We start from the raw sequence: 27,690 nt of genomic DNA on the forward strand, positions 1-27,690 counted from the left end.
TGAGGCAGTTTTTTTTATACTTTTCCAATTCAATCAAATCAAATCCAATTCAGAGTCTCAACAAGTTGAGACATTTCCAATCCAAGCTGACAAGACAGGGCATGCAATCCTCTACCCTGTCTTGGGTCTGATCTACATGAGCCAAGCTGATTGGAGCAGGCAGAGGTTTCCTCCTCCAAGGCTTGATCTCATTTGCATCTTAGCCAAAAGGCAGAGATGCCGCTTTCAAAAATTGCTTCATGTGAAAATGAAGCTTAAATGCAACCCAATGACCTCAACCAAGTGCAGCATCCGCATAACTACACTTGATCTTAGCCAAAAGGCTGAGAAGCGCCCCGTTGTGAGGCAGTTGTGCTAACCACTCTGCTGCCTCACGCATCGCTGTGTCAACATTTATTGTAAGAAGTCTCACAACACCAGGTTAAAGTCCAATAGGTTTATTTGGTAGCAAATACCATAAGCTTTCGGAGCGCTGCTCCTTCGTCAGGTGGAGTGGAAATGTGCTCTCAAACAGTGCACAGAGACACAAAATCAAGTTGCAGAATACTGATTAGAATGCGAATCCCGACAACCAGCCAGGTCTTAAAGGTACAGACAATGTGGGTGGAGGGAGCATTAAACACAGGTTAAAGATATGTGTATTGTCTCCAGACAGAACAGCTAGTGAGATTCTGCAAGCCCAGGAGGCAAGCTGTGGGGGTTACTGATAATGTAACATAAATCCAACATCCCGGTTTAGGCCATCCTCATGTGTGCTATCAGTTTCTGCTCAGCAACTCTGCGCTGTCGTGTGTCGTGAAGGCCGCCTTGGAGAACGCTTACCTGAAGATCCAAGGCTGAATGCCCGTGACTGCTGAAGTGCTCCACCACAGGAAGAGAACAGTCTTGCCTGGTGATTGTCGAGCAGTGTTCATTCATCCGTTGTCGTAGCGTCTGCATGGTTTCCCCAATGTACCATGCCTCGGGACATCCTTTCCTGCAGCGTATCAGGTAGACAACGTTGGCCGAGTTGCAAGAGTAGGTACCGTGTACCTGGTAGATGGTGTTCTCACGTGAGATGATGGCATCCGTGTCAATGATCTGGCACGTCTTGCAGAGGTTGCTGTGGCAGGGTTGTGTGGTGTTGTGGTCACTGTTCTCCTGAAGGCTGGGTAGTTTGCTGCGGACAATGGTCTGTTTGAGGTTGCGTGGTTGTTTGAAGGCAAGAAGTGGGGGTGTGGGGATGGCCTTGGCGAGATGTTCGTCTTCATCAATGACACGTTGAAGGCTCCGGAGAAGATGCCGTATCTTCTCCGCTCCAGGGAAGTACTGGACGACGAAGGGTACGCTGTCCACCATGTCCCATGTTTGTCTTCTGAGGAGGTTGGTGCGGTTTTTCGCTGTGGCGCGTCGGAACTGTTGATCGATGAGTCGAGCGCCATATCAACATTTATTGCCCATCCCTGAGGGCATTTAAGAGTCAACCACATTAATGTGGATCTGGAGTCACAGGTAGGCCAGACCAGGTAAAAATTTCCTTCCCTAAAGGACATTAGTGAACCAGATATGACAATCGACAATGGTTTCATGGTCATCATTTGACTTTTAATTCCTGATTTTTTTTTAATTGAATTCAAATTTCACCATATGCAGTAGTGGGATTTGAACCCAGGTCCCCAGAGCATGGTTTCTGGATTACTAGTCCAGCGACAATACCATTATCTTCCCTGTTGCTGTACAATGAGCTGTGGTAGCTGATACCCCTGGTTGTTTCCAAATATTGTCGATACCAAAGGTTCATTGATGAAGTCCCCTGAGACTCTGCTTTCACACTAACACTGATGGTTGGACAGTCCTTGATTTATGTATCACAGTCAGTCTCAGTCCATGCTTGAATATATTTGATCACAGCCCACATGTTTGAGTATCATTGGCACTATTGCCTTCATAATTAAAAGTTTTAAAATGTTCTTCCACTAAATATTTCAGATATCCAATAACAGTGGATTTAAATTTAGTATTATAATTTAGGTAGGAGAGGTCAGTCAATACTGATACAACTGAAAATGCCTCTTTCAACCTCAAAAAGTTTGAGAACCACTATGAGTGTAATGGTTCCCAAACTGGAGTCTACAAACTCCTGGGGATCTATGACAGGCAAGAAAGAAAAACCTAAAATGGGAAAAGAGCAGACAGGAAAAAAGACAAGTCGCAGTTTTGTACAAATTAATGATAGTCATACCCATGTGATGAAGTTTTTAGCTATAGAGCTGTCAATCAAAATATAATATTCCTAGAAACCTGCCTCATGCGCCAACTTCACAGCCAGAGGTGCTCGGCTGGTAAATGTGACCTTTGGCTTATGAGACACAATGACAGCTGAGAACAGGCAGGATTGTTTCAAGTCTTTTGCAAAGCATTTTCATATTCAGTATTACAGCTTTTGTAAAGAGCTCCAACCTGTTTTACTACTTCTGCCTGGCAGCATCCTTGATTATTTAAGAGTTGCTGAATCATGCCTTATGCCGTGATTTTGCTACAGGGTAAAGTGAGGAGGCGAGCCCCAGGTCTCCTTCAGCTGGAACCGTTATCGAACCCTGGGCTGTTGGAGCTATTCTCAACCATAAGCTCATCATCTAGCTAACTGAGTTAACCAGTCCCCCTCTGACATGTTAGAGATGATATAAGACACAGAAACATAGAAGATAGAAATAGGAGGAGGCAATTCGGCCCTTTGAGCCTGCTCTGCTATTCATCACGATCGTGGTTGATTGTCCAACTCAATAGCCTAACCCTGCTTTCTCCCCATAACCTTTGATCCTGTTTGCCCCAAGTGCTATATCTAGCCACCTCTTGAATACATTCAATGTTTTGGCATCAACTGCTTCCTGTGGTAATGAATTCCACAGGCTCATCACTCTATGGGTGAAGAAATGTCTCCTACCCTGTATCCTCAGTCATGAATGAGTTTTATAAGCCAACTGTTAATCTATATTAGTTTATGTTTGGAAAAAATCTTGTGATTCTTATACTAAATCCCTTAATTTTTAAGAGTTGTGTGCTGATTTATTAGAGGCTGAGTTGGCATTACCATAAAATATGTATTTATTTAGCTATTTTCCAAGGACCATTAACTCTGTTCCTACATTATGATTCATAGTCTTTGTGAAGCCTATGTGACTAGCAAATGGTTAGACTTCTCTTAATAACCGTGCTATTGTGTAGCTTAACCATCAGCATGTGAGCCATCTCAAGGGCAAAACTGTCGCTGCATTAAGTTTAATTTCCTAATAGCATGAAGCTCCCAACCAGCAGTTAAATTTTAGGAATTACTTGAAGTGTAAGATTTATGTCAACTCAACTTACTAAATAGGTTGTAAATGGCTCTGCAGCATGACTTAGGTTAAAGAGCTTTTGTAATAGAATCCATGAAACCATAGGTACAAATTTTAATTGTGAAATGTCATGGTTGCTCGGATGTTTGAAGAGAACCCCTTACTGGGGAGAGGAGTAGAAACTTCACTAGCTAACACAAGCTGGACATTATCCTAATGAATAGTGTTAGTTTTCACACCCAGCTCTACCTCAGCACCACCATCACTCTCGACTCCTCCACTCTTGCTAAACTACCCTGCCTATCCGACATCTAGTAATGGAGGAGAAGTTTCCTCCAACTCAAATATTGCAAAGACTGCAGACATTTTTTTCAGCCCCCCCTCCCCCCCCACTCGAAACTCTATTACCTAGCTATTGATTCCATCTCTCCTTGGAAACAGTCTCAGGGTAAGCTGCAACAGATTAAGCCAGTCTGTTCACAATCTTGGTATCACATTTGATCCCAAGATGCGTTTCTGATCTCATATTCATGCTAAAGACCACCTAGTAGAACCTCCATAATATTACCAATGTTGCCCCTGTCTCAGTTCATATTCTGCTGAAATCCTCCTCCATATCTTCTTTTCCGCCAGACTTGACTACCCCAATGCTATTCCTCTGGTCTCCCACATTTTACCCTCCATAAACCTGAGGCTATCGAAAACTCTGCTGCCTATGTCTGAACCCACAGCAAGTCCCATTTCCCTATCACCCCTTGGTTCGTTAACCTACATTGGCTCCAAGTCAAGCAACATCTTGATATTAAAATGCTTATCTTGGTTTTAAATCCCTCCATGGCATGGACCCACACGTCCCCAGCCTCTTGTACATTCCCAACTATAATTCCCCACATTGTTGGCGTGCCTTCAGTTGCTATGACTGCATGCTCGGAATTCCCTCCCCGAAAACTCTCCAAATCTCCACCTTAAAAGCTTTGATACCTAGCTCTGAACTCCCTAACCATTGGGACCATTCTATCTGAACTCTAATGAGTATAATCCTAACCAACTTGATCTCTCCTCATATGACAGACCTACCATCCCAGGAATCAGTCTTGTAAACCTTCGCTGTATTCCCTCTAAAACAAGGACATCTTTCCCCAGATAAGAAACTGCACACAATACTCCAGGTGTGGCCATGCCCTATACAATTGCAGCAAAACATCCCTGTCCCTTTACACAAATCCTCTCGCTATGAAGGCCTTCTTTGCTGCTTGCTGTACCTGCGCGATTATCTTCAGCAACTGATGCATGAGGACACCAAGGTCTCGCTGAGTATCCACCTCTCTCAATTTACACTCATTCAAATAATAATCTGTCTTCCTATTATTGCTACCAAAGTGGATAACCTCACATTTATCCAAATTATACTGCAACTGCCATGCATATTTTTTAGTTTATTTATTAGTGTCACAAGTAGGCTTACATTAACACTGTGATGAAGTTACTGTGGCGCCTGTTTGGGTACACTGAAGGAGAATTTAGCATGGCCAATGCACCTAACCAGCACCTCTTTCAAACTGTGAGAGGAAACTGGAGCACCAGAAGACATCCATGCAGACACGGGGAGGACATGCGTGCTCCGCACAGTGATCCAAGCCAGGAATCGAACCCAGGTCCCTGGGGCTGTGAGGCAGCAGTGCTAACCACTGTGCCAACGTGTTGCACGGTGCCCACAAACTCAGCCTGTACAAATCATGCATGCATCCTATTCATAGCTCACCCTTCCACCGAGCTTTGTATCATCTACAAATTTGGAGATAATACATTCAGTCCCATCTTCCATACCATTAATATATAATGTGAACAGTTGGGGTCCTAGAACAGAACCCTGCGGAACCCCACTAGTCACTGACTGCCAATTAGAAAAAGACCCATTTATGCCAACTCTGCTTCCTATCTGCTAACCAGCTTTCTATCCATCACAAGACCTGCAATTACCTGCGATCTCATGCACTTTAACTTTACATAGTAGTCTGTTAAGTGAGACCTTGTTGAAAGGTTGCAGTTTAAAAGTAAAGGCTGTCTTCTCAATCGGTCCACCAACTGTAAAGGCAGACAGCAAAGTAATATTCCAGACAATTAGTGTTTAACGGGAGGCAATGGCCTAGTGGTATTATCGCTAGATTATTAATCCAGAAACTCAGCTGATATTCTGGGGACCTGGGTTCGAATCCCGCCACGGCAGATGGTGAAATTTGAATTCTATAAAAAAATCTGGAATTAAGAATCTACTGATGACCATGAAACTATTGTCGATAGTCAGAAAAACCCATCTGGTTCATTCATGTCCTTTAGGGAAGGAAATCTGCCATCCTTACCTGGTCTGGCTTACATGTGACTGCAGAGCCACAGCAATGTGGTTGACTCTGAACTGCCCTTGGGCAACTAGGGATGAGCAATAAATGCTGGCCAGCCAGTAGCGCACATGTCACAACAATGGAATTGAAAGAAAATCATTTAAATTGGCTTCTTGATTGCTGACTTACCGATTGCTGGTGGGACGTGCATCTGGTTCTCAAGCATGCCCGCCGATACTTATATGATGCCGTTGGGACTCGTGCCTTTGATTTTCTCATGTGATTTCATGTGCTTCCGGTTTGGGCGCTGTAAAAATGCTTGTTCACCAGTTGAGGGGAAAACGCAACTTATTCATTTACAGGTTAAAACTATATGAGGGTTGCAGCCTGCAATCAGCTCCCGAGGTGACTCTGAGTACAGAAGCTCGTGCTTACCAGGGTGATTCCCCCACCCTGATCCCCGATTAGTTCTCTGGATCAAGTGATCCTTACTCTGCACATTGACCCTTAAGGGGACAATCAGCAGAGCCCTCCCCCTCTCAGTCCTTTTGTACTAATGTCAATGTTCAATTTACACAGTACACAATAAAACATCTATTACATGCATTTAATCAATTATAAATTAAGCCTTTCAGGGGGTTTCCAAGTCCTTGTGGAGTGGTGTAACTCCTCTGTCTGGGGTGCTTCCACAGGATTGCTGTCAGCTGATACCACAGTGACAGGTACCTCTTCATGCATAGGCAGTTCTATCCGTTTCCATGGAGACGTCGGTTGGTGCCTGCCACAGGACAACCAGATATTTCAGTGCTAAAACAACTGGCAATGTTTCCTGATGGTAATGTACTTCCTGATGGCACAACTGGCTTCAGGAGGATCTCTCTTTTTCTCAAATGATCTACTGGATCAGACCGGGCTCCAGTTTTAGAGACAACGATTTCAGGGACCCAATTGGACCTACTACCAAAATTCCTCACATGCTGGGTGGTAAGGCGCAGTTCTAATGTGGTTTATGCCATTAAGCATGATGAAGTTTTGAAACTCTGCACCTGTGAATGCTGTTCCATTGTCAGACGCCAAGTCTTCAGGTATTCCATGGGCGGGGGTGGAAAACATTGGCATTATCATTCAATAATAGCATGCAATGTAGATGACTTCACCTCATCCATCCACTGAGAGTGTGCATCAACAATGAATAAAAACATTGTGCCCATGAATGGACCAATATAATCAATATAGACTTGTACCCTTGGCCAGCCAGGCCATTCCCAAGAGTGCGGTAGGGCTGCAGTAGGCAATCTTTGTTGTGATTGACACAGTTCACAGTGCTTGACAATGCTCTGTGTTGGCATCAATGCCAGGCCACTGGGCATAACTTTTGGCGAGAATCTTCATCTTTGAGATGCCTGGATGAGTGCTCTGTAATTCCTTTGGAAGCGACTCTTTGCCTTGTTCAGGGACTCTTGCTCCCCAGGGTATGACGACATCCCGGCAACTCAATTAATAGTTGCGGGGAACAAATGGTTTCATTTCTTCAGAAACTGGCTCATTGGCCAAACCTGTAAGCATCTGTTGTCTCAGTTTGGACGGAAATGCATCTTGACTGGTCCAATAACTAATTTGCTTCGCCAAGACTGGCAACGTGTCCAAAAAATTCAACCCCATGACAATTGCCTGTGGTACTGGAGCAGCTGAAACATTTTCTTGTAAATCTAGGCGGCCAAGTGTTTCCGCACATGGTGCTTGAATGTGTAGGCGGACAAAATTAATGCCTGTCACAAAACCATCCTGAAGCTATCTGTGAGGGTGACCCAACTTAAAACACTGGTTCGTGGTGGTGCTTAGTTTTGATTTTGGAAGGGTGTGAGGAGTTACACAAAATCCCCAGTGAGAAACCCCAGTGAGCCCAGCCATCGTGTAACAATTCCGTAGAATCCATAGAATCCCTACAGTGGAGAAGGAGGCCTTTCGACTCGAGTCTGCACTGGAAGAGCACTCTACCTAGGTCCATTCTCCCACCCCATCCCCGTAATCCCAAACATTGATCATAGCCAATCCACCTAACCTGCACATCTTTGGACACTAAGGGGCAATTTAGCATGGTCAATTCACCTAACCTGCACATCTTTGGACTGTGGGAGGGAACCGGAGCACCTGGAGGAAACTCATGCAAACACAGGGGAGAACTTGCAAACTCCACACAGAGTCACCCAAGGCTGTTGAACCTGGGTCCCCAGCACTCTGAGGCACCAGTGCTAACCACTGAGCCACCTTAATTACTAAATGCTATTTATTATATTTAAGAAAAGACAAATACTCATGGATAGGACTATAATACTCTAAGACAAAAATATATATGAATTATTATATTCTTTAGCAGAATATGCAAGGGGGCCAATAACATCGACCAGTTGGGTAAAGAATGTCATCCATTGTAATTTACCATTCCCAAAAATTACAAACTCAGTTGTGTTTCTGGGGGCCAATATGTTCTTTACAACCTTGACCTTGTCTTCCATGGGGTGTAATCCTTGTGTATCTACACAGTATCCCAGGTAAGTTACCTCAGTGAATTGAAAAGTAAAAGAGGCAAACTCCAGCCTCTTGAAATTTCCTCAGCACTTTTCTAAGTTTGCTAGATGCTCGGCTTCTAAAGTTTTATGTTTATTTATTAGTGTCACAAGTAGGCTTACATTAACACTGCAACGAAGTTCCTGTGAAAATCCCCGAGTCACCACACTGCAGTACCTGTTCGCGTACACTGAGGGAGAATTTAGCATGGCCAACGCACCTAATCAGCACATCTTTCAGGCTGTGGGAGGAAACCGGACAAAACCCATGCAGACACGGGGAGAACATGCAGACCCTGCACAGAGAGTTATCCAAGCCAGGAATCGAACCTGTGTCCCTGGTGCTGTGAGGCACCAGTGCTAGCCACTGTGCCACCCGCTCCAGTTATGAGAACATCATTAAGGTACATCACAACCTGTGGCAGCCCCTGCAGCCCTCTCTCCATTGTGTTCTGGAAAATTGCACCTATTGAAGACATGCCAAAAGACAGTTGTGTATTGGAACTACCCTTTGTGTGTGTTTATTGTATCATAACCTTGGGAAGCGTCATCTAATTCAAGTTGCTGATATGCGTGACTCATATCCAGTTTTGTAGAAGATTGGCCTGCAGTCAGCTTTGCATACAAGTCTTCAATCTTCAGGATTGGCTATTATTCAACTTGGCAACCAGATTAACTGTTAGCTTATCACAAGTAATTATCACAAATACGGATGGTCTTGTCTGCTTTCAATACAGGAACTATGGGTGCAGCCCATTCTGAGAAGTGAACTGGCTGGATAATGCTTGGTTCTTCCAATCGCTTTAATTCAGTATCTACTTTCTCTCATTAAGCATATGGTACTGGTCTTGCCCTAAAGAACCAAGGTGTCACCTTTGGATCCACATAGATCTTCTCTTGCAGGCCTGTTATTTTGCCTAATTCATGCTTGAAGATGCTCTCGTATTTCTTCATCAGGTCAAGCAGTCCTCCTTCCTGCACTTGGAAAATCCATCCAATTTAACTTGATATCCTTAAACCAATCATGGCCGAGAAGGCTTGATCCTTTGCCTGTCTCTGTGATCACAGAGTGTTGAGCAGACTTTTGCCCATAGCTTACAAGTACCATTGCAGTGCCCACTATTTATATGGCTTCTCCAGTAGTTGTTAATTTGGCCACAATACTTTTCAAATTCAATGGTTGAACATCTTGATTGCCTCTTCTAAATCTTCCTGTCTTATTTTTGGCTGAACTCCTTTCTTCCCTCATGGAAACTTTTTCAGTTTTGGGGCCACTGCTGACTGAGGATTCCTGTCCTAACTGGTGAACGGTGCTATTTTGTGAGATCTGTAACTCTTGTGCAACTATTTCAGTGTTTTCCATTGCCTATGCTATCATCATTGCGCGTTTAAAATTTATATCGACCACTGCAAGTAATTTCCATTGAATCACCTTATTATTCAACACACAGACTAATCTGTCTCGTAACATATCATTCAAGATGGCTCAAAAATCGCAATACTCCGATATCTGTTTCAATTTAGTGATATCAGTCGCAATTATTTCACCTGGGGTTTTCCCCCTTGAAATAAATTTGAATCTCTGGAGTATGACTGGTTGTTTAAGCTGGAAATGTGAATTCACCAATTCCACATGCTAACTGAATAATTCAGAGTTGGACATGCTTGGGGCTGAGAGATTGCAAATCAGATTATATGTGTGGGTTCCACATGCACTCAGCAGAATTGCCTGGTGCTTCACCCCCCTCTTTTGTTCATTTGGAAGTAATATCCAAAGTATTGTGTCCAGTCCTCCACAGAGGAGTCAAATGGATCTATCCACCCAAAGAGGGGCATCTTGGTAAGTATTTGTTTCTTTTTTTTTAACTTTAATATAAACTGGATACTCGCAGTCTGAGGATTTTTTTTATCAGTATCGCCAAAGATAAAGATGCTCATTCACCAGTTAAGAGAAAACACAAATTATGCATTTGCAGGTTAAAACTATACAGAGGCTTGTAGCCTCATGGCCGCAATCTGCTCTCGAGATGACTGGAATGCTGAAGCCCGGGCTTACTAGGGTGATCTCCCCCATCCTGCTCCCCGATTGGTTCCCCAGGTCATGTGACCCTTACTCCCCCCATCGATCCTTAAAGGGACAATCACCACAGGTCCGTGCCCACACTCCACCCCTAAATTTCTCACCAGTGCTTTCAACTCACTCGCATCAGATGGGAAACTTGAAGACGAAATTAAAATCGAACACTCTCTTGTCTGTAGACTCAAATCACATATTGATGGATGGCTCCATATGCCATAGTGCAGAGTCACAGACACTTACATCTATAATAAACTGTTAGAAACTAAATTCAGTTAGCAGGACATGGATTGCCCCGAAAACTTATTGTAAGCACATGCAGTACTACTTAATCCAGTAGGTGGCAATAATGGGTGTTTTCAATGTTCAGAGGTGTCACATCATGACCAGCTGCTATTTTATACTTTGAGTAGTTAATCTTTTGATGATACCAACTGCCCAATGGGTTCCCACAAACCCATTTTTCCCCAGTCTAAGATCTTTAATGTCAAAGCAACAATATAAAACATATTTAAAAATTCAAAAAAACCTCTGCACAATTCATAATATAATTTTTTCCAGTGAATTGTTTTTGTGTCTTTTAATACTTTGATTAAAGTTTTTATTCATAGGCCTCAGCCTGTCCCAGATGCCTGGCCATCTTGTTGATATTTGTGCTGTAAATTGTGACTCCGTGAGCGCACTGTATTTCCCAGGATACACCAGTTTATCTTTATTTATTAGTGACACAAGTAGGCTTACATTAACACTGCAATGAAGTTACTGTGAAAATCCCCTAGTCGCCACACTCCGGTGCCTGTTTGGGTTTACTGAGGGAGAATTTAACATGGCCAATGCATCTAACCAGCATGACATTCGGACTGTGGGAGGAAACCGGAGCATGCGAAGGAAACCCATGCAGACATGGGGAGAACGTGCAGGCTCCGCACATACAAGCCGGGAATCGAACCCAGGTCCCTGGCACTGTGAGGCAGCAGTGCTAACCACTGTGCCACCGTGCTGCAGTTGTGCTCAGTCAGTTCTGCTGGTGGGATACTTTCCTTTAGCTTCTAGCATTTTTGGCTGAGTAGGCCTTCTTTAAGTAATTTTGAAAAACAGTATAATTTTGTGGGCAGCACAGTGGTTTCATAGCACTGCTGCCTCACAGCACCAGGGACTCGGGTTCATTTCTGGCTTTGGGGATGGGTGTTTGCACGTTCTCCCCATGTAAGTGTGGGTTTCCTCCGGGTTCTTCAGTTTCCTCCCACAGTCCAAAAAAAAAATGCGCAGGTTATGTTGATTGACCATGCTAAATTGTCCCATAGTGTCAGGAGGATCAGCAGGGTAAATACATGGGGTTGCAGGGATACAGCCTGGGTGGGCTTGCTGTCGGTGGAGGCTGGATGGGCCGAATGGCCTCCTTCTGTACTGTAGGGACTCTATGATTTTCTAAATGAGTGAAAGTACATATACAGGTGTGTGTGTATATTAAACCGATGGGTGGGGAGCGAAAGAGATCTTCAGATACAGGCAGAGTCAAAGGCAGTGGGCTTGTTTTTTAGACTGTGCCAGGGCTGGGGTTGGAGGTGGGATGGTGGGGGAGGCAGCAGTAGCCCACGTAAAAACTTATTGAAGCCATATTCAAAGTAGAGAAATTTCATGACCCTACTGTCACTTTGATTTTCAAAATTAATCATGAGTTGCAGTTGAAGCAAATTAATTATCTTTACCTGTATTTTGCTGACAATAAATGTCAATTCCAGCGACTACATACAAAGGTTCTAATTTTACCAATAATGACAAAGGGAGATATTCTCATTGTTCCCTCTTAAAAAAAAAGAGAAAGTTTAAATTTGAATGCAAAAATACATCTCTGAGGGAAGCAGAGGGGCGTGGTAGAGCAGGAAGGAAACTGGTTGCGGGTCAGGGAACATCTGGCCGTTTGACATGACCCTAAAGATATGGACAGCAATGTGGAAGAGTTGGCGGAGAGTTAAGAACAAGGTGGACAACGGCAGAGCGAGGGGAGGGAAGAAAGTTACAGGAGAGTACGAGTAGCTCAACGAGCAAAAGTTAGGGGAAGTGGTGGTAGAAAGTGGGAGGGTGAAAGAGTTAATAATCACACAAGTTTCAAAATCACATAAGCTGCAAGCTATATCTCAGTCACACAGGGACTATGGGAAAACCACAAGTCTTGATTAAAGTAGACCCAAATAAGAGTCAAAGACCATTTAACTGAATGATGTGCAGCTGCAGCTCATGTTTGCCCATTAGAACAAGGAACAGTGGAAAGGGAGGTTTATATACTATTGGTCAGATATATAGCTATCATTGCTTGATGACACAACATGCAAAAGATATAATTAGTTATCGGGTATAGTTAGGACTTTAACTATAGTTATGGCTATAACTATACTCCATAGTCATAGCTATACCCTTATGTATGCATGACGTAACCTTAATAACTTTTATTCATTCGTGAGACATGGGTATCGTTCGCTGGCCATCCCTAGTTGCTCTTGTACAACTGAGTGGCTTATTAGGCCATTTCAAAGAGCAGTTGAGAGTCAACCACATTGACATGGCTCTGGAATCGCATGTAGGCCAGAGCAGGCAAGGGTGGCAGATTTCCTTCCCTAAAGGACATTAGTGAACCAGATGGGTTTTTCCCGACAATCAGCAGTGGTTTCATGGTCATCAGTAGATTCATAATTCCAGATACTTTTATTAAATTCAAATTCCACCATCTGCTATGGTGGGATTCGAACCCGGATCCCCAGAATATTAGCTGAGTTTCTGGATTATTAATCTCGTGAGAATACCATTTGGACATTGCCTCCCAAACTGTGAGTGGATAAAGATAACTCCTATACTTTTTAGATATATGCTAATTACTTGTAATTGAATTTAAAACTATAGTTGCTTGTGTATTTCTGAATTTTGCACTCTGGCTGTTCTTAAAGATTTAGTCAGGGTCCTGTAGCCACAGTAATAAATCATCTTATTCTACTCTGTGGTTTTGTCTGGCTATTTGAAGGGAAAGATAGTTTTAACTACAACAAGAAGGGCAGAGCCAGCCAAAGCAGTCATGATTCATGTCGGTCAATTTATGGTGGATAACGCCATGTCCATGAGGAATTTTGGTCATGGGTCAAATTGGGTCCCTGGAATCATCTCAAACATTGGAATTTTGTCTTATGAAGTGGACCTAGAGGGAAGGATTGTCTGAAGACACACAACCATTTGAGAAAAAGAAAGATGCCCCAGCAGCCAGTATGACCTTCAGGAAGTATGTTGCAATCAGGAAATGTTGCTGACTGTTTTAGCTCTGAAGTAGCTGGTCATCTTGTGGCTGGCACAACTGACATCTCCATGGAAACAGATAGAACTGCCTGTGCCTGAAGAGGTAGAGTCATAGAGGTTTACAGCATGGAAACAGGCCCTTCGGCCCAACTTGTCTATGCCGCCCTTTTTCTTTTTTAAACCCCTAAGCTAATCCCAATTTCCCACATTTGGCCCATATCCCTCTGTACCCATCTTATCCATGTAACTGTCTAAATGCTTTTTAAAAGACAAAACTGTACCCGCCTCTACTACTACCTCTGGCAGCTTGTTCCATACACTCACCACCCTCTGTGTGAAAAAATTGCCCCTCTGGACACTTTTGTATCTCTCCCCTCAAACCTATGTCCTCTAGTTTAGAGTCCCCTACCTTTGGGAAAAGATATTGACTATCTAGCTGATCTGTGCCCCTCATCATTGTATAGACCTCTAAAAGATCACCCCTCAGCCTTCTACGCTCCAGAGAAAAAAGTCCCAGTCTATCCAGCCTCTCCTTGTAACTCAAACCATCAAGTCCCGGTAGCATCCTAGTAAATGTCTTCTGCACTCTTTCTAGTTTAATAATATCCTTTCTAGAATAGGGTGACCAGAACTGTACACAGTATCCCATTGTGATACCTGCCATTGTGGTTTCACCTGACAGCAATCCTGTGGAAGTGCCCCAGACAGAGGAGTTACACCACAAGGATTTGGACCCCCGAAAGACCTAATTTATAATTGACTAAACTCATGTACTAATTGGTTAATTGTTGTGGACTGTGTAAATTGAATATGGACATTTGTATAAAAGGATTTGCGGGAGGTGGTGGGGGGATACGGTGGGGGGATGTGGTGATTGTCTCTGAAAGGATCAATCTGCAGAGTAAGGGTCACATGACTTGGGGAACGTATCGGAGAGCTGTGTTGGAGATAACCCTGATAAGCATGAGCTTGTGTACTCGGAGTCATGTGTGGAGCTGATTGCAGCCATGAGACTGCAAGCCTCTGCATGGTTTTAACCTGTAAGTAAATGAGTGGTGAACAAGCAACCTTACAGATGGTTTTTACAGAAACTGAATATTGAAGGGTGGTCTGCCAATCGCCTATCAATATGGGAGCGCTGTGACTAGAAACCTGAAGGAAGAATGGGTCAGAAGAGATTGAAGGCTGAAATGCCTTTGGCTCCTTTCGGACCACCAGGCCACACATAATATTTCCCACCTGTTAACCACCACCCACCACCACCCCCCCCCCCCCACCTCCCCCCCCCCACCCCCCCCCCCCCCCCCCCCCCCGCCCACACACACACACACTCCCTAATATGCCACAGTTCCTTTCAGATCTTCAAAAAAACTCCACAATTCCCACCCTCTGCCTCACTCCAAAGTTTTTTACATTAACAATCATTAATAATCATTTGAGCAGCACGGTGGCACAGTGGTTAGCACGGCTGCCTCACAGCGCCAGGGACCCGGGTTCGATTCCGGCCTTGGGTCACTGTCTCTATGGAGTTTGCATGTTCTCTCCGTGTCTGCATGGGATTCCTCTGGGTGCTCCGGTTTCCTCCCACACTCCAAAGATGTGCGAGTTACATTGATTTGCCATGCTAAATTGCCCCTTAGTGTCAGGGGGATTAGCAGGGTAAATACATGGGGTTACAGGCATAAGGCCTGGGTGGGATTGTTATTGATGCAGGCTCGATGGAGCGAATGGCCTCTTTCTGCACTGTAGGGATTCTATGATTCCGTGAATAAAATGAATTTCCGGTAACAAAATGCTCAAAAAGTTCACTTATGGTTTCCAAGTTTTTATACAGCAAAGCACCTTTACACCTTAGAGATATTCAGTGTCTTTCTCAGAAAAGTCTTCTTTTAACCAAATATAGAGCCAAAATGAATAGATAGATGGAAATGGATAGCAGCCAAATAAGAGAATCCCAATAATTGAGAATCCCAACTAGATTTAAATTACTTAGTTAATCAAAATGAAATATGTCACATTTTCCACTGAAAAGAAATCCACTCTTTACAAACGATCTTACTCTTGCATTCCAAGGTCAGCACACCTAACCACAGGTAACTGTCCATCGTGGGCCTTGTCAATCTGAGATCAAAATGGAAAAGTTTGTCAAATCTAAACAACAGCTTATTACTATTTTGAATTTGAAACTTGTCTGAAATGAAATTGAGAATTCTCCAATTTGTTCTGAAGCCTCTTGGAAAAAGCAAAGAAACTCACAAATTCTCCGTGTTCACGTATACACTATTTCACTTCACATCAGAGGAAACTATTGATGGACTCTGGACATTCATCAAACGTCACTTGCTCAGCTGTTGTTCCAAACCACTGGCTCAACTGGGAGGAGGTTTTTAGTCAAGGAATTGTGTTGGCCGACTTGAGTCAGGCGTATGGTGGGGGTGTTGGTGTTAGGAGGATCTGAAAGATCTCGGCAGGAGGGAGCAGGGGGTAAGACATGCCAGATTGACTCTCTAATTATGTTCAATCGTCAGGAAATGTTGCCAATGGTATGATGGCGAGAAGGCGGGCAACAAATTTAAATATTTGAATAATATATTAGTGGTCATTTTACCAGGCCATCAGCATTTTGCTGATGGCAAATCAAGCACTTTGCATTTTATTTATTTATTAGTGTCACAAATAGACTTACATTAACATTGCAATGAAGTTACTGTGAAAATCCCCTAGTCGCCGCACTCTGGCGCCTTTTCGGATACACTGAGGGAGAATTTAGTATGGCCAATGCACCTAACCAACACATCTTTCAGACTGAGAGAGGAAACCGGAGCACCTGGAGGAAACCCATGCAGACAGGGGAAGAACGTGCAGACTTCGCACAGACAGTGACCCAAGCAGGGAATCGAACCCAGATCCCTGGCATTGTGAGGCAGCAGTGCTAACCACTGTGCAGATAGCCAAATATATTTTTTTATTCGAAGAGGGGGCTGTGGGCAGGGAATACAGCCCCTATGATATTAACGATTACCTAGAGGGGTTTTCCCTCTATCAGAAAAAATGTTTATGTTCTTTTTGCTATCTTCAGCCTACCTTCTGTAGGCTGCAGGGCTTTTGGCTTCCTCACCCATTCCTGATGGCATGTCTGCGGTTCCTGAGCTGCCAGTCAATCTGATTGGCCCACAGTTCTTTAAGGCAGGACTTCCTTTTGAGTCAGCTGCTGGGCAGTTGACATTTGCAGGGCTGCATTCCCTGACGATGGGCGTAATTCTGTAAACCAGCCTACCAACCAACCAGTTTGGTGAATATAGCGGAAGCCAAAAAGTCAAAAACCCACCACTATAACACTACATTTCAATTCTCCCAATGATGGGTTGATGATTGGCTGGTCTTCCTGCTTGAAGGTGGCATGATTGACATTTGCATTCATTTCCATCTCACGAATGCTCATCAAAATAGCTGCCTGCCGGAATACCGTCAGGTCTTCCAATCTTGCATCATGTCAGGTTAAAATTGCAGTGGTCTGAAACCCGATTGGTAAAGAATGGTGTGCACAAGGTGGTCTTCGGTTCGCCAGAGACAAGGTGAGTGCAACAAAGCCTTTCTACTATTGTGCTGCGCTACTCCTGATGCGTCTTCACCACTGCTGGGACAGAACAGTTCCTGCTCTCCATCTCCATGCTGAGCTGGTCTTCATGGACCACACTGTGCTGCTGGACCCATGGACCCTTCAGTGTCACCGTCTCAGTTCAGTACTGCACCTGGGGTTGGGGAGTACAGAGCTGCCCACACTGGCACCACACATCAATGTCTATCTGGACAGCACTGTGCTATGAGACTTATGCAGCTGCTGCAACAAAGGTCTGAAGTTTGAATGGGAGTTAGAGTGTGGGGTGATGGGTCAGGGGGGTGATGGATCAGGGGGGTGGTGGCACCCTGTTGAAGACAAGGGGGAAGCAGTATGGTCGGATACTTATATTCAGACAATGGGTCAGTAGGGCAAGGGCTCACAATGGCAGGCAGAGGGGCAAGCAAGGAGGTGGATGAAGAAGATGAACAATGGAAGGCAGAGGGAAGGGTGAGGAGAGGGAAACTGGACCCCAACAAGGGGTTCAAAAGAATACCACATCATTTACTGGAAGGAGATGCACGAGACTCCAGAAGTGGTGGGTAAAGGTTCAAGTGGGATATGAGCGCCTTGCAGGTGATGGGCTCATGGGCGGGGTGGGTGGGGGAGCGTGGTTGAATCAAGGAACATACTTCTTCTTGAGGCTGCCAGCCTTCGTCCTCTAGGGTGCTGACACCCTGCACTGTCTGGTGAAGATCAATGGGCTGGAGAGGGTGATATGAGTGTATTGAACTGGTGTTTAAATATAGCTCTGGGACTTTCAAACCAATCAACTGAGGGAGCGCCGACGAATCAGCTGCCTGGCCCACCAGGCGAGTTGGCAGAGAACTTGCCTGTGCATAATTACTGAAGTTGCAAGGACAGAAGCTGGTGCGGGATTGCACCATTCTGATCAATGGGACATGGGCTGCCGGATCCATCCGCCACCACACTTAGGCTGGAATTTTCCAACCTGGTCCGCAGCTGGGATTCTCCGGTGTCACTGTTGTGGACGGGGATTTGGCTGAGCACCAAATTCTCCATTCTCACTGCCATTGGCAGGGGACGTGTAAGATTTCTGGCCTTCGTATCAAAATGGGAGAATTCTGCCCCATGTCTTTGGTGGGGTTTCAAAAAATGTGTTCAGACAGATGAGGTAAAAACTTTATGAAAAGCATTAAAAGATATAATCTAATTCAATTAATACATTTAATCATGTTTTCATATATATATATGTATTGTTTAACATCTTATTTTGGATATTAATAGGTTTTTCGTTTCTAAGAAAAAAATAAGGATTATTTGTTTCAGTGGTTTAACTGGTTCCCCCAATATGCACAGGGATCTATTGACAGGATTTTACTGGTGATAAGATTTGACATTAAAGGCGTGAATCAAAAATCCTGATTATAGGACGTAACGTTGATGAGATCAGGAAGTGCCTACCATATGGAAGACATTTCCCTCTAGTGCAGAATAACATTTATTCAATGTGGGATAATGAGGATCGTGCCAGGAGGAGGGGGTAGGTTCACAAACATCTCTCTGTAACTTCTCTGCCGCAAATGAGAGTCGAGCGACACATGCAATCATCCAGCTGAAGTCGTGACGCTGAGGTGATGAATGTCATACACAAAATCAAGCAGATATTGCAAAGGAATTTCTTGCGTTCCAGAATACGATGAACTCTCCATCAATACTTTGGCTGGGATTTTGGGCCCACGGCAATGGTCTGTGTGTGCATGCGGAGGCGCTGCTTGATGTTGGGATTCCCAACCTTGCCATCTTTTCCTGGTCCCACCGCGCCAGCATGACAGCCCCTGGCCACGCTTCTATTTTTATTTTAAGCCAAGTGCTGGATTATCTGTTGAGAAATGGTGGCTGTGTAGTCGGTGAGCTGCATGCTGGTTTTCTCACCTGAGCCACTTGCTGTAAAAATGATAAAATTCCACCCTCTATATTTTCAAAATTCACAAAAAGGCCACAAAACGGTAGCCACCCAAGGATCACTTGCCTTCTCTTGTGGATTGACACACTCCCCTGTCTCAAGTGGAAACAAAATGAATTTTGTCAACGGATATTGACTCAATGAGCAGAATTTTACCAGTACGCCCGCCCGAGGTTCGTGCGATCCCACCCGAGGTTAACGGAGAATGTCGTTCTCTGAGGCTCGCCTGCTCCCGGAATCAAGGCTGGCGTGCCGGTAAAAATTCCGGCCAAAGCCTTTTCCCTGAAACTAATTCAAAAAGTACATCATTTTCCTCAAATTGACGACCTGGCCACCCACCTTATTTGGTAATTCTCTGGGCTTGCAACAGGTAATATGGGTGAAACAGCCATGCCTGTTGCCTGCTTTTAAAGAGAAAAGGAAGAACGGGGGAGGCAGCAGCATTGTGGGATCGTCATTGGACTAGGGTTTGAATCCCACCATGGTAGATGATGCAATTTGAATTCAATAAAAATCTGGAATTGAATGTCTAGTGATGACTATGAAACCATTACCAATTGCTGTAAAAATTCATTTGGTTCACTAATGTCCTTTAGGGGAGGAAATCGGCTGCCTTAACTGGTTTGGCCTACATGTGACTCCAGATCCACAGAAATATGGTTGACTCTTAACTGCCACTTGCCATGGCCCATCAATTCAAGGGCAATTAGAGATGGGCAATAAATGCTGGACCAGCCAGCGATGTCCGCATCTCAGGAATGAATTTTTAAAAATCAGCTTTGCAGAGAGAGCAGGAGAGAGGCCATCAGAAAGATATTGAACCAGCTGTAGTCAACTCCGCAGCCAAGGTAATAAACAGCATTCCTTGAAAGTGAGAGACAGACTCTCCCCAGCTTGTTACAACTTCAAGTTCACCTGAGAACCATCCTTCTAGAAATTCAACTGCAAGAAGCCTCAGAGCTTACTGAGAATGTTCAGCTGATTGAGAATCTTCCACAGCTAAAAGCATTAACTCATCTAAGAAACTACAGGACTGCCAAAAAATAGATACTGAGAAAATAGAGTCTATATCTAGTCTTTGTGTGAATAATATTGGGCGGGATTCTCTGCCTGCCCTCTCCCCAAGACCAGAAAATCCCACCTGAAATCAACGGACCTTTGCATGGCTCTGTCCCACCCACTACGATTCCCGAGGCAAGTGGGATGGGAACATTCTGCCCATTGTGTATGAGTCAAGTAAGTGAGATGTTGCATTTTTTGAACATCCGATGCAAATAACCTTCTTCATTTGTAAAACTCACAAAAAAACTAGCTGCTCGGATTATTTAGATTGAAACAATCAGTCTGAAGGTGAGAAAATACACACACCTCGCATACAAAACACATTGATCATGGACAATCAGAAAATACACTGGTCTTTTGGGTGACTTTGGCACCGTAATCCTCCGGCACTCTGTCCATTTTTCTGACAGCTGGGAGCTTTGCGCCGGTTGAGGGGTGGGTGGGGAGCCAAAGTACACCAGGGAAGCTGGCTTCAGAGTGCATAGGGTGCCCTGAACTATTTGTGCACGAGGAGACCTCCCCCCACATCTCACAGACACCAGACATTCTCCCCCTACCCCATCATCTTGTTTCCTGCCCCCACCCCACCATCCGCCTTGCTAACACCAACATGGGTCACCAGCATCAGGGCATCAGGACCCTCCAGATGAGTCCCCGGCAGAGAAACCCTAGCATGCCCCCCTCCCCATCATAATCCTCTCCAAGGTCCAGCCCAGTAACATGCATCTTATGCACCCTCTTGGCACTGCCCCAGCACACTTAGGTTGCCCAAGGATGCCAATGGCTAGGGTTCCAACCGGACACTGCCGGTGTGACAACTGGGCACTGCCAGAGTGCAGGTGGGCACTGCCAGGCTGGAACTGCCCAATGGGCCCTGCCCACCTTCAATGGTCTCCGGTCCCCCCCCGGCGTAGCCATGGCATCTGGTCTCCTGGCGCGGCAAACTGGTAAGATCGCGCCCATAAACTCTGTCGGTGACATTTATGAAGAAAAGAACAAGCATGGGTCAGCACCTTGAGGCAGAAACCAGAAGAGTAGAAACAGGTCAGAGCTAGCGTTTTAAGTGTCTTCTGAAAGCAATAACTAGCTAACATGTTCCTCAGGAATTTGATCAGTCAGTTACTGCTGTTAAGTGTTAACACCTGATCGCTTATGGCACATCAAGTGACCTCTCAGCAGACTTTCCAAAGACCCCAGGGACATTTTTCCACCAAACTCTATTTTAGATGCAGAAGCAACAAAGAAAAATGGACACCATATTAATCATCTTTGAATAAGCAATCACCAGTTTAAAAACAATAGAAGGGGAGTATAGAATAATGTAATCCATTTAATAGCACATATGTTTTGTGATTGTATTACTTACATAGTTATAACTTTATCTGGCATAAGTAGCTATAAATTACTGTCATGTATACAAAATGTTCTTTATTTTGCAAACTAGCGAAACAGTATTGATAATGTATCAATGTTGCAGGAGAGGGATTAGTGCAGTAAGAATCTTTGGGTTCTATTGTGGGCGGCACGGCGGCACAGTGGTTAGCACTGCTGCTTCACAGCGCCTTGGACCCAGGTTCAATTCTGGCTTCGGGTCACTGTCTGTATGGAGTTTGCACTTTCTCCCTGTGGCTGCTTGGGTTTCCTCCGGGTGCTCAGGTTTCCTCCCACAGTCCAAAGATGTGCGGGTTAGGTTGATTGGCCATGCTAAATTGACCCTAGTGTCAGGGGAACTAGAACGTTGGATGTGTGAGGTTCCGGGAGTGGGGTCTGGGTGGGATTGTGGTTGGCGCAGATTCAATGGGCTGAATGGCTTCTGCCTGTACTATAGGGAATCTATGATTCTATTCAATTATTTGTTAAGCAATTCTACCTTGTATCAAAAATATCTTGCTATGAGTGTTTGCCTTCTGCACTTCATTATTGTTTTTCTTTGTTCTCTAATTTTTCTCCTGCTGCCCTGAAAATGCTGGGACACAATTCCAAGATGGCCACCAGCTCTCCTCTACTTCAACCAAGTGGCCATTTTCCCACACAAGGCTGGATACTGACCATCAGCAACTTACTTAGCCATCCCAATGTTCAGTTGGTGTTTGCTCACGCACAATTTTCCATTTGAAAAGGGGAGGGAGGAGGTGGTCAGAAGATAAACAATTAGAAGGCTCGGTTCACAATTGTCATATCAGCACAGTAAACACGGCTGAGTAACTCAGCACAGAACAGGGATTGAACCTACAAACTCCTCTGTCGGTTTGGGTACTACACCAGGTGCAGGAAGTATCATCTTTGGTTTGTGGCCAAGATAGCAGATTTCAGACAATGACAAGTGAGGCGTTAAGTAATCTCAGCATCCCAGTGCGAGAGATGAGAAACATTAATCAAGATTTCCCTTCAGAACACAGAGTTTAGTGGACTCTGCTGAAGGCATCAGTGTAGGCACCGGACGGGACAGGATCATGCTCTGGTGTGAGAGTGGAATATTCTGCTGACACTCACTGTTTAGGCTTCCCTATAGGTGGGGAACCGAAGGGAAAAAGTAACATGTGCAATCATTCAAACTGAATAATGCTACTTCCTCTACTTTCTGGCAACGTCTCAAGTTGCCACTCCAAAAAGATCTTCAACTGAAGAGAAAAGATTTGGAGGACTACAATGAAAAGAAAAGTTTAAAGTTTTATTTGTGTCACAAGTAGGCTTACATTAACACTGCAATGAAGTTACTGTGAAAATCCCCTAGTCGCCACACTCCAGTGCCTGTTCGGGTACACTGAGGGAGAATTTTAACATGGCTAATGCACCTAACCAGCACGTCTTTCAGACTGTGGGAGGAAACCGAAGCACCCGGAGGAAACCCACGCAGACACAGAGAGAATGTGTAGACTCGCACAGATGGAATAGTTGAGTTGCTCCTGCTCAGAGTTGGCATGGACATGACGGGCCGAATGGCCTCCTTGTGCATTGCAATAAATCTGTGGACCACATTTACACCTCAGGGACAGGAAGCATCAGCCGGGACCGTTCTCAGGCCCCAAACCTGACCCCCGAGTGAAACAGTCATTGACCTGGAATTTTGATCAGAGTGTCCCTTAATTGGCATGGCAACAAGCTTCTCCATCCAATTAAGGATAGCAGCAGAAACTGGAGGGCATCTGAGGTCTCCCAGCAGAGGCGGGGTGGGGGGCGGGGGGAGGTAGGGGGGAGCACCTGGCTGCAGTACAAGGTAAGTAACTGGGAAGTTACCTCAGCAAGAAGGTGCCCGCTCAGCCACTTATTTTAAAGCTGCACTTAAAAAGTACAAAAAGAAGCCAGGCCACTACAACTGGGGGATGGTGCGGAGAATCCCTTTGGCTGCATTGCCACCCAGGCAGGCAACGAGGGATCCCCCATCCCATTGACAGCAGTGGAACCAGAAGCTGCCTGCCAATGACGGGCCATTTCCTGCCATGAGAAACATGCCACGGGGAGGTCAGAGAATTCCGCCCTTGATCTTATGGATAAAGGATGGACATTGTTTTCTAATTACTAAGGCAGCATGGTGGCACAATGGTTAGCACTGCTACCTCACAGTGCCAATGATCCAGGTTCAATTCAGGCCTCGGGTGACTGTCTGTATAGAGTTTTGCACATTCTCCCCATGTCTGCGTATGTTTCCTCCGGGTGCTCCAGTTCCTCTCACAGTCCAAAGATGTGCAGGTTAGGTGGATCGTCCATGCTAAGTTCTCACTCAGTGTCAGGGGAACTCACAGGCTAAATATGTGGGATTACAGGAATTGGGCCTGGGTGGGATTGTTATCGGTGTAGGCTCGATGGGCTGAGTGGTCTCCTTCTGCACTGTAGGGATTCTATGATACAACAACGCAATTCAATATTAGTGACTAATCTGCCTTTAATTGCGATGGTTGAACAGGATAAGTGACCGACAGTAATTAAGTCTGTCAGTCAGTGTGTGACATTTTCAAAATATTGTTACATAAACTAATATGCTGAACATAAAATTTAAACAATTTAAAGGTTAAGATTAGCAGAGAAAAGCAGTATAACATAAATCTTTCTTTGGAATAGTTTGCTTATCATGACACAAAAAATACTTTAATTTAAAGGGCTCCTAAAAGTTGCAAAGCTGCATCTTTAGGAATGATTTCAATTAAATGCCCGTACCGTGATGTGATTTCAATCTCATTTGTTAATCAGTGTAGAAGCTTATCAATCATTATGCACCTTTAAGTAGTTTATGTCGGTGGCTGATTTCAGGCCAAGCAATTCCTGTGGAGGGTGCTCAGTCATTTCAATGCATTCCTCAGTTACAAAATAAGCGCATTTTAGAAACTATCCTCACAAATATTTATGCCACTAAATTGACTTTTGTTTATTACCGTAACACAAAATCTGGAGAGAAAACATGATTCTTTGTGAGTTTGCAATGCAAGTTGACCTGGCAATAAAATACACAGATTTCACTTGAATAATTCCATCTGCTGAACACAACTGATTGTCCAGAAGATTTCCATAATTTAGAACCGATGTTGTCCAATAAAGCTTTCTGTTCTAATGACGCAAGCTAAATTAGTTTTTTTTTTGCAAGAATGATGTGGCATTCACTGACAAAGGAAAGCTAAAAATCACCCAAAAGACGAATGTACAGTGATATCAAGAACCTCAGCTTGATTCATTCTGAATCCCTTCCAAGTTATTTTAAAATCTGTCGCAGCAACAAATGGTTGAATCATATCAACCAATTTACAGTATTATTTGTCTGTGTGTGTTTAATGTATTCACTGAACTCCACTCTCGCTTTCAGTGCATCAAAGTTGTTTTGGAATGAGCAGCGAACATAACAAATCATTGCCAAGAGGAATATTGAAGACATACCTGTGGTGTACTTCCGTGTGGTTTCTCAATCTTGTTCCAACTGCAATAGGAGAAGTTCTAGCAATTCTAATAGGCCTCCTTGAGAATGTCCTTTTATTTTTTTTCTTCAGTTACAATCAAGAACGATGTAACAACATCCATACAAATGCCTCTCAGTCCATAATTTTGAAGGGGAGGAGAGGAAAGAGTGCTAAAAATGAGGATATTTTGTGTGTAGCTCTCCTGACAGAATTCCCACACACAGATGTTACTGATTCTATGGGATAGAAATTCCCAAGTCCCCAAATGGATTCCAAGCGAATTGGTTGCTATTAGATACGCATTCTGGGCTACAAGAAGTTAGTGCAGTAATGAATCTGTGGCCTGGACTACAGGGTTCCATGGTCATTAAATAATGACATGCCCATTCCCTCCTGGGCCATTAACCACAAAGGTATAGGGTTAAATAAACAGCAGCCAGAAACAGTGACCTCCAGGCAAACAAGGCAATGGATTAGTCTGTGTCTTTTTTAAAAATTTCCAGCTGTTCTGCTCCACTATAAATGTAATTATATACACAGTGATGAATAAACCAGGCAATATAACACTCCAATGACTTACAGTTGGATCTTTACTGAACACAGCAGTATATATTTGTTTATAATAAATTTTTATAACTTGCACATATTGTGCACACTGACTGTAAAGGAGGAAGGAAAAAACTTAGAGAAAGATTTGGGGGGGGGAAATAGGATTTACAAATACTACAGTTTATTAGTGGGTTTAATTTAAATGACCCTTGTCCATTCTGTTCTGAATACAACAGTGATATTCATCTATTTTATAAGGTTAATCTCAAACATATCCAAATAGTGCTTTTTTTCCCCCACAAAATACATGAAGATGAGAAAATTAATTGGGTACATCCTGAAAGAAGCTGCAGACCTTCTGTTAGAACACTCAGCTACAAATTAAATTATTTCTATGATTTGGTCTCCACCACATTCCCTGCAGTCTGTTTCACACTTTGATCATTCTTTGTGTTAAAATGGAACATTTTGACATGTCCTAAGCAGTAGCTTTAAGAATTTGTGGGCTAGATTTTATGGGCTCCCCACTGGGTGCGACTCTGGCAAGGGGGTGGGGGGAGCACATAAAATATGTTGGGTGGCTCGTCAACTACCTTCCTGCCCACCCCTGACCCAGTCCTCATAATACAGGTTGAAGGTGGAGGGGGCAGGGGGGAGGTTGGGGGGGGGGGGCGGGAGAGGGTGGCGGTGGTGTTCCATAAGGCACTCTTAAGCCAGGCTGCCCTTAGGCCGATTTAGGCCCTCAACCCTCCTCCACTGCCATAATACACTGGATACTTTGGGCAGTGAAAGGAGGGTGAGAATGGGAAGGCCTTTTTCCACGCAAATTGCTGAAAGGTCATGAAGGAAGGAGAGTACATCCATTGGGGGTACAGGGGGCGCAGTGCCCAGCATGCATCGGGACACCCCTAAGATCATATTTCAAAAGCCACCCCCACTCCCCTACCCTTTCCCTCGAGTGCCTGATCCCTCCCTGTCTTGGAATCCCTACAGTGCAGAAAGAGGCCATTTGGCCCATCAAGCCTGCACTGACAACCAATCCCATCCAGGTCCTATCCTGTTAACCCCAGGTATTTATCCTACTAATCTCCATGACGCTAAGGGACAATTTAGCCTGGCCAATCCACCTAACCTGCACATCTTTGGACATCTTTCTCCAAAGAGGCTTGAATTACCCGTCTGCAGCATCCAATTGTTCCATTTGTTCTGGGTCCTCGTTGCAATCCCAGCAGTGTTCAGTATTCTCTTTTGGGAATGGCTAACAGCTCTCGAGGATGGAATTTCCTTCCACCGAGGGCTGGAAGTCCCACTCTCTGCTTGTTGAGGCCACCCACAGCATATTCTGTTGTAAGGATTTGTTCTGTCTCTCACAAAGAGGTCTGGAGGCCTGTGTTGTTGAACATTAAGTGTTTATTCACAACTCATAATTATAACCAGGGTAAAGTCCGGACTTGGTACTATCTCCATGCTGGCTTCTGCTAGAATCTACTTTATTCCGTCTGCTAGTTTGTGACTCTCTACATCATAGTAGGTGGTAGTGTTCTCCAATTCCACATTAACCCTTGCTATTTTGAACACCCATGTAGCACATTACCCCCCCACCCCACCCCCTACCAAAGTCTTTACACAAACATATTTACAATACAATCTTCTCCCCTCACACCCCTCAAGTCTCTGACTGTATGAATTCAGATGGTTTGCAGGCTTGTCCATTCTTCCAGGTACAGGTCACATTTGGCAGTGCAGTAAGCTCAGTTGCTTTGGGCAGGTTTTCTTGGTTCAGAGTTGGAATCGTTGTGCTCTGTGTTTCAGGCATCTGGTTATCTCCATCTCATTTGCTTTTTGCACTCCTCAAAGTTGAATTTCTCCTTTACCGGCAAGCTATCTGCTTTGTTTGGACTCCCACGCATTTGTATCGTTAACTTCCAACGGGAATGTGCACTCCGTTCGTTCATAGAGTGGACTTGGGTTTTCTAACTAAATAAATAAATAGCATAGTAATGATCGAGCTCCATCTGACCTTTTGCCTGACATTTGTAGAAAGATTGCTGGTCACACTAATCCTCGC

At 44.3% G+C, this 27,690-nt stretch overlaps 1 protein-coding gene across 1 annotated transcript in view; it reads right to left on the reverse strand.

Annotated features, from left to right (window-relative positions):
- frem1b (Fras1 related extracellular matrix 1b) overlaps positions 1-25,210 on the reverse strand; it is a 229,439-nt gene extending 204,229 nt beyond the window's left edge. The window contains exon 1 of the mRNA XM_078219385.1: positions 25,054-25,210. The gene's annotated coding sequence lies outside the window, so the exon portion shown is untranslated. The remainder of the gene's footprint in view (positions 1-25,053) is intronic.
- Positions 25,211-27,690: the final 2,480 nt, after the last annotated feature.

The sequence above is a fragment of the Mustelus asterias genome, chromosome 8 (assembly GCF_964213995.1).
Source record: "Mustelus asterias chromosome 8, sMusAst1.hap1.1, whole genome shotgun sequence".
NCBI lineage: Eukaryota > Metazoa > Chordata > Chondrichthyes > Carcharhiniformes > Triakidae > Mustelus > Mustelus asterias.